Source organism: Myotis myotis, unplaced genomic scaffold, assembly GCF_014108235.1.
Source record: "Myotis myotis isolate mMyoMyo1 unplaced genomic scaffold, mMyoMyo1.p scaffold_m19_p_1, whole genome shotgun sequence".
NCBI lineage: Eukaryota > Metazoa > Chordata > Mammalia > Chiroptera > Vespertilionidae > Myotis > Myotis myotis.
The window spans coordinates 25,245,548-25,259,083 of NW_023416313.1; the positions used below are offsets into that span (position 1 = coordinate 25,245,548).

A 13,536-nucleotide genomic window follows, 5' to 3' on the forward strand; every position below is an offset into this window, starting at 1 on the left:
CATTGATGTTCCTAACTCTCTATTCCTCTCCCTTCCTCTCTGTAAAAAAATCAATAAAATATATTTTAGAAAAAAGAAAGTTGCTACCTTTGTAATTTTAATTACAGGGTGAAAACCAGTGCTGCAGTAAACTGAGGACTGAATAAATAGCCCCAAAAGAGGTGTAATCCAGGAGAGGAGCCCAAAACTGTTGCTTGGCAGCTGGTCTTTGGGGAAGGCCGGTCTCAACAGACTCTCTGTGCTTTGCCTGCAGCATTATTTTAATATCTCACTGCCAAGGAAGACCTGACCCCTCTGAAGAACCAGGACTAGCAGGGATGGAAGGCACTGGCTGATGCCCTATGATGTGAGACTTCAAACAAACAAATAGAAACACAAATTCCAGAGAAGGAAAGTTGGTCTTTCCTGCTGAGCAGAAATGGAAATGAACTAAACAGCTTGCAGCATAAGAAATGGGAGTTGGCAAAGGAAAGTGACCTTGTGTTCTACCATGTTAGTGGAAATGAGGAAAGGAGGAGGACTTGAGGAGTAGCAGTAAAAGCACTAAGTAGGCAAGGAAGGAACATTAGCATATCTTTTCTCCCATTGCTTTTAGATAAAGTAGATGGGAGGGGCAGGGGAGGAGAGAGAGAGGGAGAGAAACATTGATGTGAGAGAGACACATCAACTGGTTACCTTCTGCAAGTACCCCTACTGGGCAGGGGATGGAGCCTGCAACTGAGGTAGGTGCCCTTGATCAGGAGTCAAAGCCGTGACCCTTCCCTGTGCAGGCCGACACTCTAACCACTGAGCAAAACTGACTAGGGCATATTAGCATTTCTTTTTTTTTTTAAATGCCAGATGGCAGAATTTTATGATTTTATTAACACGAATACAATGTGTAGACAATCTGTCTATTCATTTTCTTCGCTGCGCAACCTGGCATAGGGATTGGTGACTCTGATGGTCAGCTGGGCTGCTCTTTCCACAGTGGCTTTGCAGTTCTTTGAGGAGACGTTGTGAGCAATCTCAGCACAGTAAGATTTGTTGTACATCAGCAGCACTTCAAGCTCTTTGACGTATGGACCAGAAACGTCCAAAAGCCATTGGGCAGCATGTGCTTTGTTTTTTTGTTGCTCCCATAACCAATGTTGGGCATCAAGATCTGGCCCTTGAGTCTTCTATGCACCCTATTGTCAATGCCTCTGGGTTTCTGCTGGTTCCGCTTAATTTTGACATATCGGTCTGACTGGTGCCGGATGAAATTCTTGGTCCTCTTTTTGACAATCTTGGTTTTCACGAGGGGTCTGAGGGCAGCCATGGTGCCAACTAGGAGATGGCTGCCACCTCTGTAGGCAGCACTGAGGAAGAGCACATTAGCAGTTCTTAAGAGCTGCCATGTACCAGGCAGGTAGCATTTATTTTTCATATCAGAAAAATTTGTGTAATTATATTATTATTATTATAAATTAGAGCTCAATTGCTTTGAGCTATTATGGCCATTTTACAGATGGAAAATCAAGCTCAGAGAGGTTAAATGATTAGCCCAAGGTATGCCAGCTAGTTAGGAATGAAATCTAAGTTTAAATGACAAGAAGAGTTTGAAAGTAATTCGTATCCAATTCAAGAAACAAGATGAAATAGTCAGGAATCATGTCATAACTAATTTTTTTCCTCCTCGGTGCATTTGTAAATTCACTGCCTTTTGGTGCATTGTGAGGCGGTGCATTGTGAGTTTGATGCAATGACTGTAGAAGAAAGAGGGGGAAAGGATCTTTCAGAGGATCAAGTTTAAAGAGGCCCAATTTGTCCTGACCAGTTTGGCTCAGTGGATAGAGCGTTGGTCTGCAGACTGAAGGGTCCCGGGTTCAATTCTGGTCAAGGGCATGTACCTTTGTTGTGGGCACATCCCCAGTAGGGAGTGTGCAGGAGGCAGCTGAATCGATGTTTCTCTCTCATTGGTGTTTCTAACTCTCTATCCCTCTCCCTCTCCCTTCCTCTCTGTAAAAAATTAATAAAATATAAAGAGGCCCAATTTTTGGGAAAATCTCCAAAAATTAGGTTTAGCAGCAAGCTAGGCTTAAAGAGAAAGAAGGGAGAGAGGGCGAAGAGCGGGAGGCTGCAAGCATAAGATTTAAATTTTGACACTTCCTAATATTAGTTATGACCGGAGTGAGACACTAAAATACCACCCACAAGACTGGCAAGTACTGCCCTACTTTCAATTCAGCCCAAAGCAGGAAGGCTTAGGTATGTCACGAGAAAGCCTCTTGTTACTGCCCTAAGACGAGAACAAAAGCACTGCAGGAAACTCCCAGCCCCACTGCATGATTTCCAAAGAAGCCCTGCTGGTCTTATGACTGTGACGGCTCAAGTGTCACAGTTGTGTAACTCGCTGATATTCGAAAATGATCCTCGAGTCCATCAGACAGGCTTATGAAGATAATGTACACTAGTTTTAGTAAAAGGGGAGAGGAGTGACAACTCTTGCTGAAGAACAAAGAGAAGAAGAAAGAAACCTGGACTGGGATCCTGGACATGTGGGTTCTAGGTCTGGCTCCTTCACTCATTGGAACTTGAGATGATGCCTCTGTACTTTCCTCTGCTTTCAGGAAGGAGCTATGCTACATGTCATGGAAGAGAACTTCCAGTGCCAAAGATCTAAGGCAGTGATTTTCAGCAAGTGTGCTGCGGCCACAATAATTTTTTTTTAGTATATATTTTATTGATTTTTTACAGAGAGGAAGGGAGAGAGCCAGAGAGCCAGAAACATCGATGAGAGAGAAACATCGATCAGCTGCCTCCTGCACACCTCCCACTGGGGATGTGCCCGCAACCAAGGTACATGCCCTTGACCGGAATCGAACCTGGGACCCTTCAGTCCGAAGGCCGACGCTCTATCCACTGAGCCAAACCGGTTACAGCTGTCACAATGATTTTTAAAACGTGCAATACCTGACTATTTAGTCAGGGTCACTGTCCTCTTTTCCCTTAGAAAGTCAAATCAAAACATGACAAGAGCCAACACAACAGTAGCTGTCTGGTGTGAATGAATCAAAATTATACTTATTTTTTGGTCAGATGAAGAAGGTTGAACATTGCTCATCTAAGGGATCAATTGGAGGCTTTCTGTCTGTATTCCTTTCTCTTTCTAAATATATTTTTATTGATTTCAGAGAGAAAGGGAGAGGGAGAGAGAGATAGAAACATCAGGGATGAGAGAGAATCATTGATCAGCTGCCTCCGGTACACCCACTACTGGGGATCCAGCAAGCAACCTGGGCATGTGCCCTGACCAGGGAATTGAACTGTGACTTCCTGGTTCATAGTTTGATTCTCAACCATGGAGCCACCCCGGCCAAGCTGACTGGAGATTTTCAAAGTGGTAAGAGCTGTTGGACTGTGAGTTAGAAACTAATCCAAGGACTATTTTTACTGCTATTTATTTAAAATTTTCTCATTTGGTTTCAACTAAATGAAAGAGAAAAAGGGGGAGGAGGGGGTACTATCAAGAGGTAAACAGGAAAAAGGAAATAGCAAATAAATATTTAAAAATAACAAATATCTTTTTAACAAGTTAAGTAACAAAACTAGGCACATTTAGTGTACTAAAAGAATTCTTTTGGGTGGCAATGTCATACTGTGTTTTGAGTCCAGAAGACCTACAACTGAATTACAGTCTTATCACTTATGGCATAAACAATCTCGAATAAATCTCCTCCATCTCTTTGAGTCTCAATTTCTTTGTGTAGAAAAAAAAAGAATAATTATAACAACAGTAGCTACCATTTATTGGATAAATTTATGTACTAGCCACTGAGCTAGGCTCTGTGTATTATGTCTTTGAATCCACCCACACTACATGAATTAGATATTACTATCTCCACTTTATAGATAAGGACATTGAAACTAACCAAATCAAAGAGTGAGATTCAAACCCAATTTGGTAAAACTCTGAAGCTTATTCTCTTATCTACCCTCCTAGACTTCCCCTAAAGGATAATAACACAGATCATATAAGTAATATTTTAAAAGACACTTTGTAAATGGCAATATACAAGTGTTTCATACAGTATTCATGATCAAAACAACAATAATGGTAATAATGAAGTAATAACAACAATAATGAATTTTTAAGTGTCCATAATCAGAGTGAGTATCCAAATAGAAATATGCATAATCTTATTTGAATATCTAATCAAACAGGGCCGAGATGATGACTCCAGGCTCATCAGGCCCTGGGAGCTTCCCTCATCAGTTGTCATCACTGAATATCTCAGTTTCTGGGCTCAGAAACAGAGTTTGCATGAGCAGAAATGTTGATGTCTGAGAAACAGTGCAGAGAAGATATAGAGCACAGTGAAACCACTTTGTTCTGTACAGTTTTATCACCGAAAGTGCCATCTGGCCAAGCATACAAAAAAATAACCAGAGATAGCCAGCTGGCAAATTTTACCTAAAAAAAAAAAATCAAGAAAAAGACTCAATAATCAGTGCAGTAATTCTGGATTGTAGTCAGAATAAAATAGGTGGGCAAGTGTCCCTGTGAGTCATCAAGGCCTACAAAGAATCCCTCTGGCCTTTTGAAGTAGATCAGTTAACTTGAAATTGAATCTCAGTGCAGAGGAACGGGGCACAGCTCCTTTAAAAGAGGATGTGGGAAACCAGTTGACTCAAGCAGGTGGCACCGTTGACCTGGGAGTCTCGGTCCCACTGAGGTATCCATGCCTGTCTGAGGAACCCTCCTCCCTACCTGTTAATTACTTCAATTTTTTCAGTTCCCTTAAAAAGTCTTTTCAAACCTGTTAGACACAGGATGTTATTCGTGAAAAGGACCTTCACACTCATCTGGTCAAATGTTCTCATTTCACAGGGGAGAAAACAGAGGCCCTGAGAGGTCAAGTCTGTAGGCCCCAAAGCTCATCAGCGGCACAGGCAGAACATGAATCTCTACTTTCTTTATTTTAATATTTTATTGATTTTTTTACAGAGAGGAAGGGAGAGGGATAGAGAGTTAGAAACATTGATGAGAGAGAAACATCAATCAGCTGCCTCCTGCACACTCCCCACCGGGGATGTGCCCGCAACCAAGGTACATGCCCTTGACCGGAATCGAACCTGGGACCCTTGAGTCTGCAGGCTGACGCTCTATCCACTGAGCCAAACCGGTTAGGGCAAATCTCTACTTTCTATACGTATGTTGTTCTTCTAACACAGGGGTCCTCAAACTATGGCCCGCGGGCCACGTGCAAATACAAATATTGTATTTGTTCCCGTTTTGTTATTTTACTTCAAAATAAGATATGTGCAGTGTGCATAGGAATTTGTTCATATATTTTTTTTAAACTATAGTCCGGCCCTCCAACAGTCTGAGGGACAGTGAACTGGCCCCCTGTTTAAAAAGCTTGAGGATCCTTGTTCTAACAGATGCTGCTGCCCCATCTCATCCTTCACCCTTCAGTGCTTTCACCCTGATTTTTATTTTGACGTATCTACACCCACAACTCACTCATAGATGCACTAAGATCTTTGGGAGGATAATAATCGCAGAGCTCTACTCATAGGCACTAGACAGTACTTTTCATGTGCACAAGTCTAAGCACTTTAAACATAGGAACTTGTGAATTCTTAAAAGAACCCTAGGAAGTATGCACTATTTTGATCTCTATCTTAGAGAGACACAGATAGGTTAAGTGAACTGCCTTAGGTCACACAGCCCGTCAGTGGTAGAGCCAGGATTTTAACCCAGGCAGTCAGCTCTAGTGTTCAGTGTTCTTATCTCATACAAAGATGTATAGTAAAGATTACTGGCTGCCTCTAGAGAGGAGAAATGGGGGCGGGGGAGCCTACAGGGGCTACAATGCGAAGACTTTATTTTCCCCGTAAACTTTCATAGATTGCTTATATTTCTTATATTTTTGCCATATGCTTTGTCACTTATTCAATAGACAAATTAAAATAACTGTTATGGGTATCTTTTAACAATAGTTCTAAAGCGGGGAGTGGTGATGGTTGTACAACAGTGTGGATGTACCTAGTGCCGCTGAATTGTACATTTAGAAATGGTTCACATGGCCCTGGCCAGTGTGGCTCAGCTGGTTGGGTGTTGTCCCATGCACCAAAGTGTTGCCATTTCGACTCCTGGCCAGGGCACATACCTGGGTTGCAGGCTTGATCCTCGGTAGGAGGAGTTCAGGAAGCAGCCGGTTAATGTTTCATTCTCATATCAATGTTTCTCTCTCTCTTCTTTTCCTCTCTCTAAAAATCAATTAAAAATCTTTAAAAAATGGTAAATTATATACTTAAAATATTTTACTACCGCAAAAATTTCTAAAAGCCTTTTTGGGAATGATGAAGAATACGGGGGCAGTGCTTTTCAAGACTTCAAGCAGCATATTCAAGAGCATAAACATCACAAGATAATTCAGTAAATGTTTATTGTACAGAAGGCTCTGTACAAGGTCTGGTGGGATATAGAAAGATGATAAAGCTATAGTCTTTACTCTCCAAAAAATGATGGGAAGGCAGCTTGGGTGATGAAAACACAAAGTCAAGAGGAGGAGCATCTTTTCTGTGAACCCAGATGCCTAAGGTACCAAAAGGGCATTTTTATGGGGTTTGAATGAGACACTGTGTAAGGTACCTAGCATGGTGGCTGGCATAGGTAGGAGTTTAATCAATGCCAGTTGTTATTATTACTATATGTGACTCTTCTGAGACTTACTTACTCACTTGTAAAATCAGAGGCTATAGCCTTGATAACCTACAGCCCTATAACCAGGAAGGGGGTGGTCTTCTCTGTTTTGTCAGTGAGTGATGTGAGACAAGGCATGCTAGAAGGACTATTCTCACAGAATGAGAAAACAGAAGCCCTGGGTGAGAGTGGGTGAGCTCCATTTTGAAGTGACAGATGTGGGCCCTGCCACAGGTGCTGGAGCTGCCTTCTGGCTCTCACCCCTGCGGAGCCAGTGGTTAAACAGCCACTATTAAAAGTAAATGATATAAATTTACACTTAAATATACTACATTTAAAATGAAGTAACAAATACTCAAAACTCATCTTTCCCAGTTATTTCATTACGTTTCACTGTTACCTATTTTTAAGGTTTTTTATATCAATTGTATTTGAATGGTGGAAAGAGTAAGTAATGGTGTGCCACTCTACATCTCTTCCAAACTCCTGGTTCAGTGATGCCAGATCAGTGGCTTAAGGCATCCAAGGTAGGGATATTTACACTGCAGAAATCGGTAACAGTGCAAACAAGCCTTCAACCTCACCCAGAATGGGCTGTTAGGCACTTACCAGCACACCACTGGTTCAAACCTGTATGTGCAATCAGGGTCTCTCGGAAGGACCCTCCTATTGCTCTCAAAAGGAGCGTGCATAAGTATTATCATCAGGGGCCGTGAAGAAGCAGGCTGTTCGATGTGGCCCTCTCCTCCTCTGTTTCCTTATCCAAAATAAATTAAATAATTCTGAGTGCTTGGCCCACAGCCAAGGACCTCTCGTGTTCAATTCTTCATCTCCTGTTTGCAAGAGCTAATTACAGTGAGGGGAGTGCAAAGTGAAATAATGGCTTAGTCACCCCTGAGAGCATGAAGGCTCTGTGCTTCTCCTCGGGGCAGTGAACACAAACCCCAGGATGATGGCATGTGACTCTTTCTTTTTCTAAATGAATCAGACTTTGTGAATAGAAATTTAGATTTTCTCCGCCCACTCTGGCCCCATCATGCCAGTTACATATTTTTCTGTTTTTTTTCTAGTTGAATTGACTCACCAATTGTTGTAGGAGGCTATTGGTCCGAATGTTCAGTACTGATAATATCAGACAGAGATGCAATTCTTGCTCTGCAAACTCACTGATTATACAGCATAAATCTGATTCCGTTTTTCTGTAGAGAAAATGAAACCCACTCCTAAGATAGAGAACTGAACACTGGGTTTGGGAAGGTCATCTTTTCTCTCTAGGTTTCTGGATTTCAGTGACCTCTCTGTAGACCCAGAACACTGCAGGGTGGCTTTGAGCTGAGTGGCTGGCCACTATCAGACATGGTTTAGGGCTTAAAAGGTCCAGGCCTCAAGACCCTAAACCAGGGGTGGGCAAACTTTTTGACTCGAGGGCCACAATGGGTTCTTAAACTGGACTCAGAAGAAGGAGCTGCGGCCGTGTTTCCCGACGTTGCCATGTTAACACTGCTGCTGGTGAAGGAGCGGAGGGGAGAGCAAGAGAACCCTCCGCTCTTTCGGCTCCGCGGGCCGGATAGAACAGCCGAACAGGCCGGATCCGGCCCGCGGGCCGTAGTTTGCCCACGGCTGCTAAACACTGGACGGGTGTTGCTGTTCCCCAAATCATAGGTAATTCAAAATAAAATTTGTAATAACTCAAAACCTATTGGGGGGAAAGTGTCATATCTTGACAAGCACATGCACTCAGAGCCAGACTGTTTGGATTTGAATCCTGGCTTTGCCATTTATTAGTTTTGTGATCTTGGGAACGCCGCTTAAAATCTGTGTTTCAGCCCTAGCTGGGTTGGCTCAGTGGATAGAGGGTTGGGCTGCAGACCAAAAGGTCCTGGGTTTGATTCTGGTCCAGGGCACGTACCTTGGTTACAGGCTCCTCCCCAGCCCCAACCCTGGTTGGGGCACGTGCAGGAGGCAACCAATTGATGTATTTTTCTCACATCGATGTTTCTCTCTGTCTTTCCCTCTCTCTTCCACTCTCTCTAAAAGATCAGTGGAAAAATATCCTTGGGTGAGGATTCACAAATAATAATAATAATAATAATAATAATAATAATAAATCTGTGTTTCAGTTTCAAAAGGGATATTTAATACTACTTACCCCAATAGGGTTGGCATGAGGATTAAATATACTATCATTTGTAATATGCTTAGAGAAGGTACATGTTAAGTGCCATATAAATGTTAGCTATTATTTGAATGTGACATGCTTTCTCATTGTTTTGAATTGAACATCTAAGCACAGGTCAATTGAAACTGAACTATGACTTATAGTTCTTCTCTGAGCATTTCATAAATATAGTCATTATATGATAATTCTTTGTGTGGAAAAACAAGCCAATGGAAAAAAATCCATGTGGAGAAAGAGTAATACTATAAATGCAAAATTTCAGAGCTTGATATTTTAGGCATATGTGGAAATATAGTAACTTTCCCCTTTAATACATAATCAAGTCCATACTACCTACATGCACAGTATAATTCATTTTCAGATTTCAAGAAGTGGTCCTCCCAGCAGACTGCATGACCTGGCATCACTGCATTATGACTTCTCTCAAGAAGGGCTTTGTGTGTTTTTTAAAAAATATATTTCTTGATTGATTTGAGAGGAAGGGAGAGGGAGAGAGAGATAGAAACATCAATGATGACAGAGAATCATTGATCCGCTGCCTCCTGCATGCCTCCTACTGGGGACCGAGCCCACAACCCGGGCATGTTCCCTGGGCCGCAATCGAACCTGGGACCCTTCGGTCTGCAGGTCGACGCTCTCTCCACTGAGCCAAACCGACTAGGGCAGTGCTGGCGAACCTGTGACATGCGTGTCAGAGGTGACACGTGAACTCATTTTTTTGGTTGATTTTTCTTTGTTAAATGGCATTTAAATATATAAAATAAATATCAAAAATGTAAATCTTTGTTTTACTATGGTTGCAAAGATCAAAAAATTTCTATATGTGACACGGCACCAGAGTTAAGTTAGGGTTTTTCAAAATGCTGACACGCCGAGCTCAAAAGGTTCGCCATCACTGGACTAGGGCAACGGTTGTTTTTTCTTTGTTTTGTTTGCTACCAACATATTACAGGTAACTCAAGTGAAAGAAACACATCCTTTATCTTAGGAGTAAAAGAAGAGACCAATGATGGCATTTTGAACTATTCTTTAGTGACGCCTAAAGGAGAGAACGTGGCTGATACTTGGGTACTTGCCATTATACTAGAAACTGTTCTCAGTGCTTTGCATATGTTAATGAATCATTTTCATAATAACCCTATGATATATTTATTACCACCTCTATCTTACAGATGAGCAAGCAAGCACAGAGAGACTACATGGCTTAACCAACATCACACAGCTAATAAGTGCAGAGCTGGGATTTTAACCAAGCAATGTGGCTCCAAGACACTGAAGTTTTTGACCACTACAATACACTGCAGCTCAATAGGCAAATAGCCCTTCAGATTTATATATTTTTCTTCCTCTTACATATACTGTGAATCTAATATATGTGCTTTCAATATACTATATGGAAAATGCTTTTTTAAAATATGTTTTTATTGATTTCAGAGAGAGGAAGGGAGAGGGGGGAGAGAGAGAGAAACATCAATGAGAGAGAACAGTTGATCAACTACCTCCTGCACCCCTCCTACTGGGGATCAAACTCGCAACCTGGGCTTGTGCCCTGACTGGGAATCGAACCATGATCTCCTGGTGCATGGGTCGACACTCCACCACTGAGCCACACTGGCCAGGTGAAAATGTTTTTGTATGTTTTTGGGTTTTTTTAATATACCACAAATCTAAAGATAGTTATTTTTCTGCCTCTTAAATATACTACAAATAGTATTTCTGGCATTTGTTTTTTTTCTCTTTTTACTCCTTTCAATACCACTATATCTCTATACAGTCTAAACCACACAGATTAGTACTAGGTCATATATCCAGCCCTGGATTGTATTCTAACTGACTTACGGGTTGTCAATTCTGTGGAAGTTCTATGGAGACAAGGAACAAGTCTTACACATATAGCCTATTTCCCACAGAGCCCTAAGAAATAATTAATCCAAGGACTAATAATTATAGACCACTTAATTTGTGTCTGGCAATATTCTAAGTACTTTATACTTATTCTCTCGCTCACTCCCCAGAACAGCCTTTGTGGCACATACTATCAGTATCATCCCCATTTCACAGATGAGGAAAGTGACTGTCCCTCGTCAATCAGCTAGTAAGAGGCAAAGCCAAGATGTCAACCAAAGTCTGTCCAACCCTAAAGCTGCCAGCTCAACCACTAGGAATGCAGAATATACTACCTTCCTGCTGGTGCTAAATATATAACAGATACTTAGTAAATGTTTGTTGACTGATCAATCGATTGATTGCTTCATGTGTCTGTTTATTCCTTTATTCTTAATGGAGGGAGAGAAAATGAGGAAGATAAGGGAAGAGAGAGTTAATAAATGGAAGTATCCAGGAAAATAACTGAGCTTAGGGCTGGAGACCAGGTAGAGACTGACACTAGGGAGTGTAGGGGGGAAACAGAAAAGACACTTGGGAGGGAACCAAGGTAGTGACAGCCTTGGCTGATGTCACGGTTGCAAGTCACACTGGCATCATGCAGGCCTTATGCTCCTACCTACTCTGATGTGACTTGAGAATGGAGACACGATGTCATCTTGTGTCCCTAACTTCCAACAACCATATATTCTGTTATTTTTGGAGTTTACATTTCACTCATTCATCTATGAAGTGATAGACTATATTCTAGGCCCTGGGGACATATAAATGAACAATATAGATAAAAATTCATGCTTTCATAAACCTTACTTTTTAATTGGGGGGATATAGGCAATAAATATAATAAATAAGTAACATATAACAGCTTTAAGTGGCAAATTTCTGAGGATTACAAAATAGAACAGGATAAGGAAGTCCAGGCATGCTGGGGCCAAGAAGGTGAAATCAGAATGAGCCTCACCTACAGGATGGCATATGAGCAAATATTTAAAGAAGATGAGGTTAAAGGAAAGATAATAAGAATGGTTAAGCTCTAGCTGGTTTGGCTCAGTGGATAGAGCACTGGCCTGCAGATGAAGGTTCCCGGGTTTGATTCTGGTCAAGGGCACATGCCCAGATTGTGGGCTGGATCCCCAATAGGGGTGTGCAGGAGGCGGCTAATCAATGATTCTCTCTCATCATTGATGTTTCTATCTCTCTCTCCCTCTTCCTTCCTCTCTGAAATCAATATATATATATATATATATATATATATATATATATATGAAAGAATGGTTAAACCCATATTGCTAGGTTATAGAAATTAAGAATGAATGTTTTATAAGAAAATTACTACTGAGAAGTTGAGTACTTTTACAGAGGAAAAGTTACTTGTAGCTCTTCCATTCTGTCCTGGGAGGTCCCACAGATGACGAAGCATCTATAAACTCAATTTTCATCTCAATTTGTCTAAAAATAAAATTGCCATCCCTTCTAAGTGGTGGTAGCATACATGTGAACCTTCAGTCAGTTTTGTTTGCTTGCGCACATGCTGTTTGTGAGCTTGTATGTTAATGATTTGCTCTCATGAGCACATAACTGGAATCCACAAATGACAATGAAAAACCACCACAGGACAGCAAAGACTGACTTTCTGTTCATGAATCAAATGAAGTATAAAATTAGCAAATAGCTCTTCAAGAATAGCCAAAAATTTGTATTTTTAATATAAATATACAAAGAAGCGCTACTTAAATAGTTTCTTAGACAAGGAGCATATAAAATTGAGCGTGTTTCCCAATTCCTATTCTGATACAGTAACAGCTAACAATAATTGAGCTCCTACTATGTGCAGATATTGGGTGAAGTATTTTATGTGTATAACTTCATTTAATTTGTTCACTCACTCAACAAAGATTATTGAGCACTCACTTGTGGCAGGCATTGTCTTAGACTCTGGGGACATGGCAGGGAACAAAACCGGCAAAATCCTTGATATTATAAATATAGGGCAGGAAAGTGCTATGAAGAGAAATCAAACCAGGGTGTGGAGAGTGCCTTCGGGAGGCAGTGCTGCCCAGAACTGAAGAGCACTCTCCAGTGATCAGAGAAGGTCTCTCTAATACATGACAGCTGGTTTTTTGGGAAAAGGTATTTCTAGGCAGAGGATACAGCAGGAAGGAAGAACATACGTAGTATCTGACTATGTAAGATAAGTTTTATTTTATAGAAAACTGGAGGCTCAGGGATAGTATTTTTACCAGTATATATGTGTCCATGTCACATAAATAAGAAGAGGCAAAGCTACAACATGACTCCAAATCAATTGACCTCAAAATCCATGCCTTACTGTCCCCAAATACCATCAGTTTAATCATCCACACCCAAAGAGTGACTCTGGCAGAGCATAGGACTACCAGGAATTAATTGGTGCTGCTTTATTTCTATAATTTACTCTAGCCTTAGGCAAATTACTGACACTCGCTCTTCTCCATAGCCTGTAAAATGGGGTTCAGGTAATTAACAACTCACAACAACTGTTACGAGAACTAATTACACTGCTTACAAAATACTTTGAACATCAACAATAAGAGTGTCTTCATTTCGAGTATCACATTTCCTCCCAATGGAACTCCAGACCCTCCATCCCTGTCCTCCCCCCAACTTCCATATCGGGTCTTTCTCAGATTTCCCTCTGTTGGCAAAACGAATTACCTCGTTATTAAAACCAGAAGCCCAGGAATCATTTTTAACTCCTTTTCATTCACTACACACATTCCCTAGTCCTGTTCATTCTACCTTCCAAATGTATCTTATATCC

The 13,536-nt window shown here is 41.2% G+C and overlaps 1 pseudogene; it reads right to left on the reverse strand.

Moving 5' to 3' along the window:
- Positions 1-893: 893 nt before the first annotated feature.
- On the reverse strand, positions 894-1,318 carry LOC118651289 (annotated as a pseudogene).
- Positions 1,319-13,536: the final 12,218 nt, after the last annotated feature.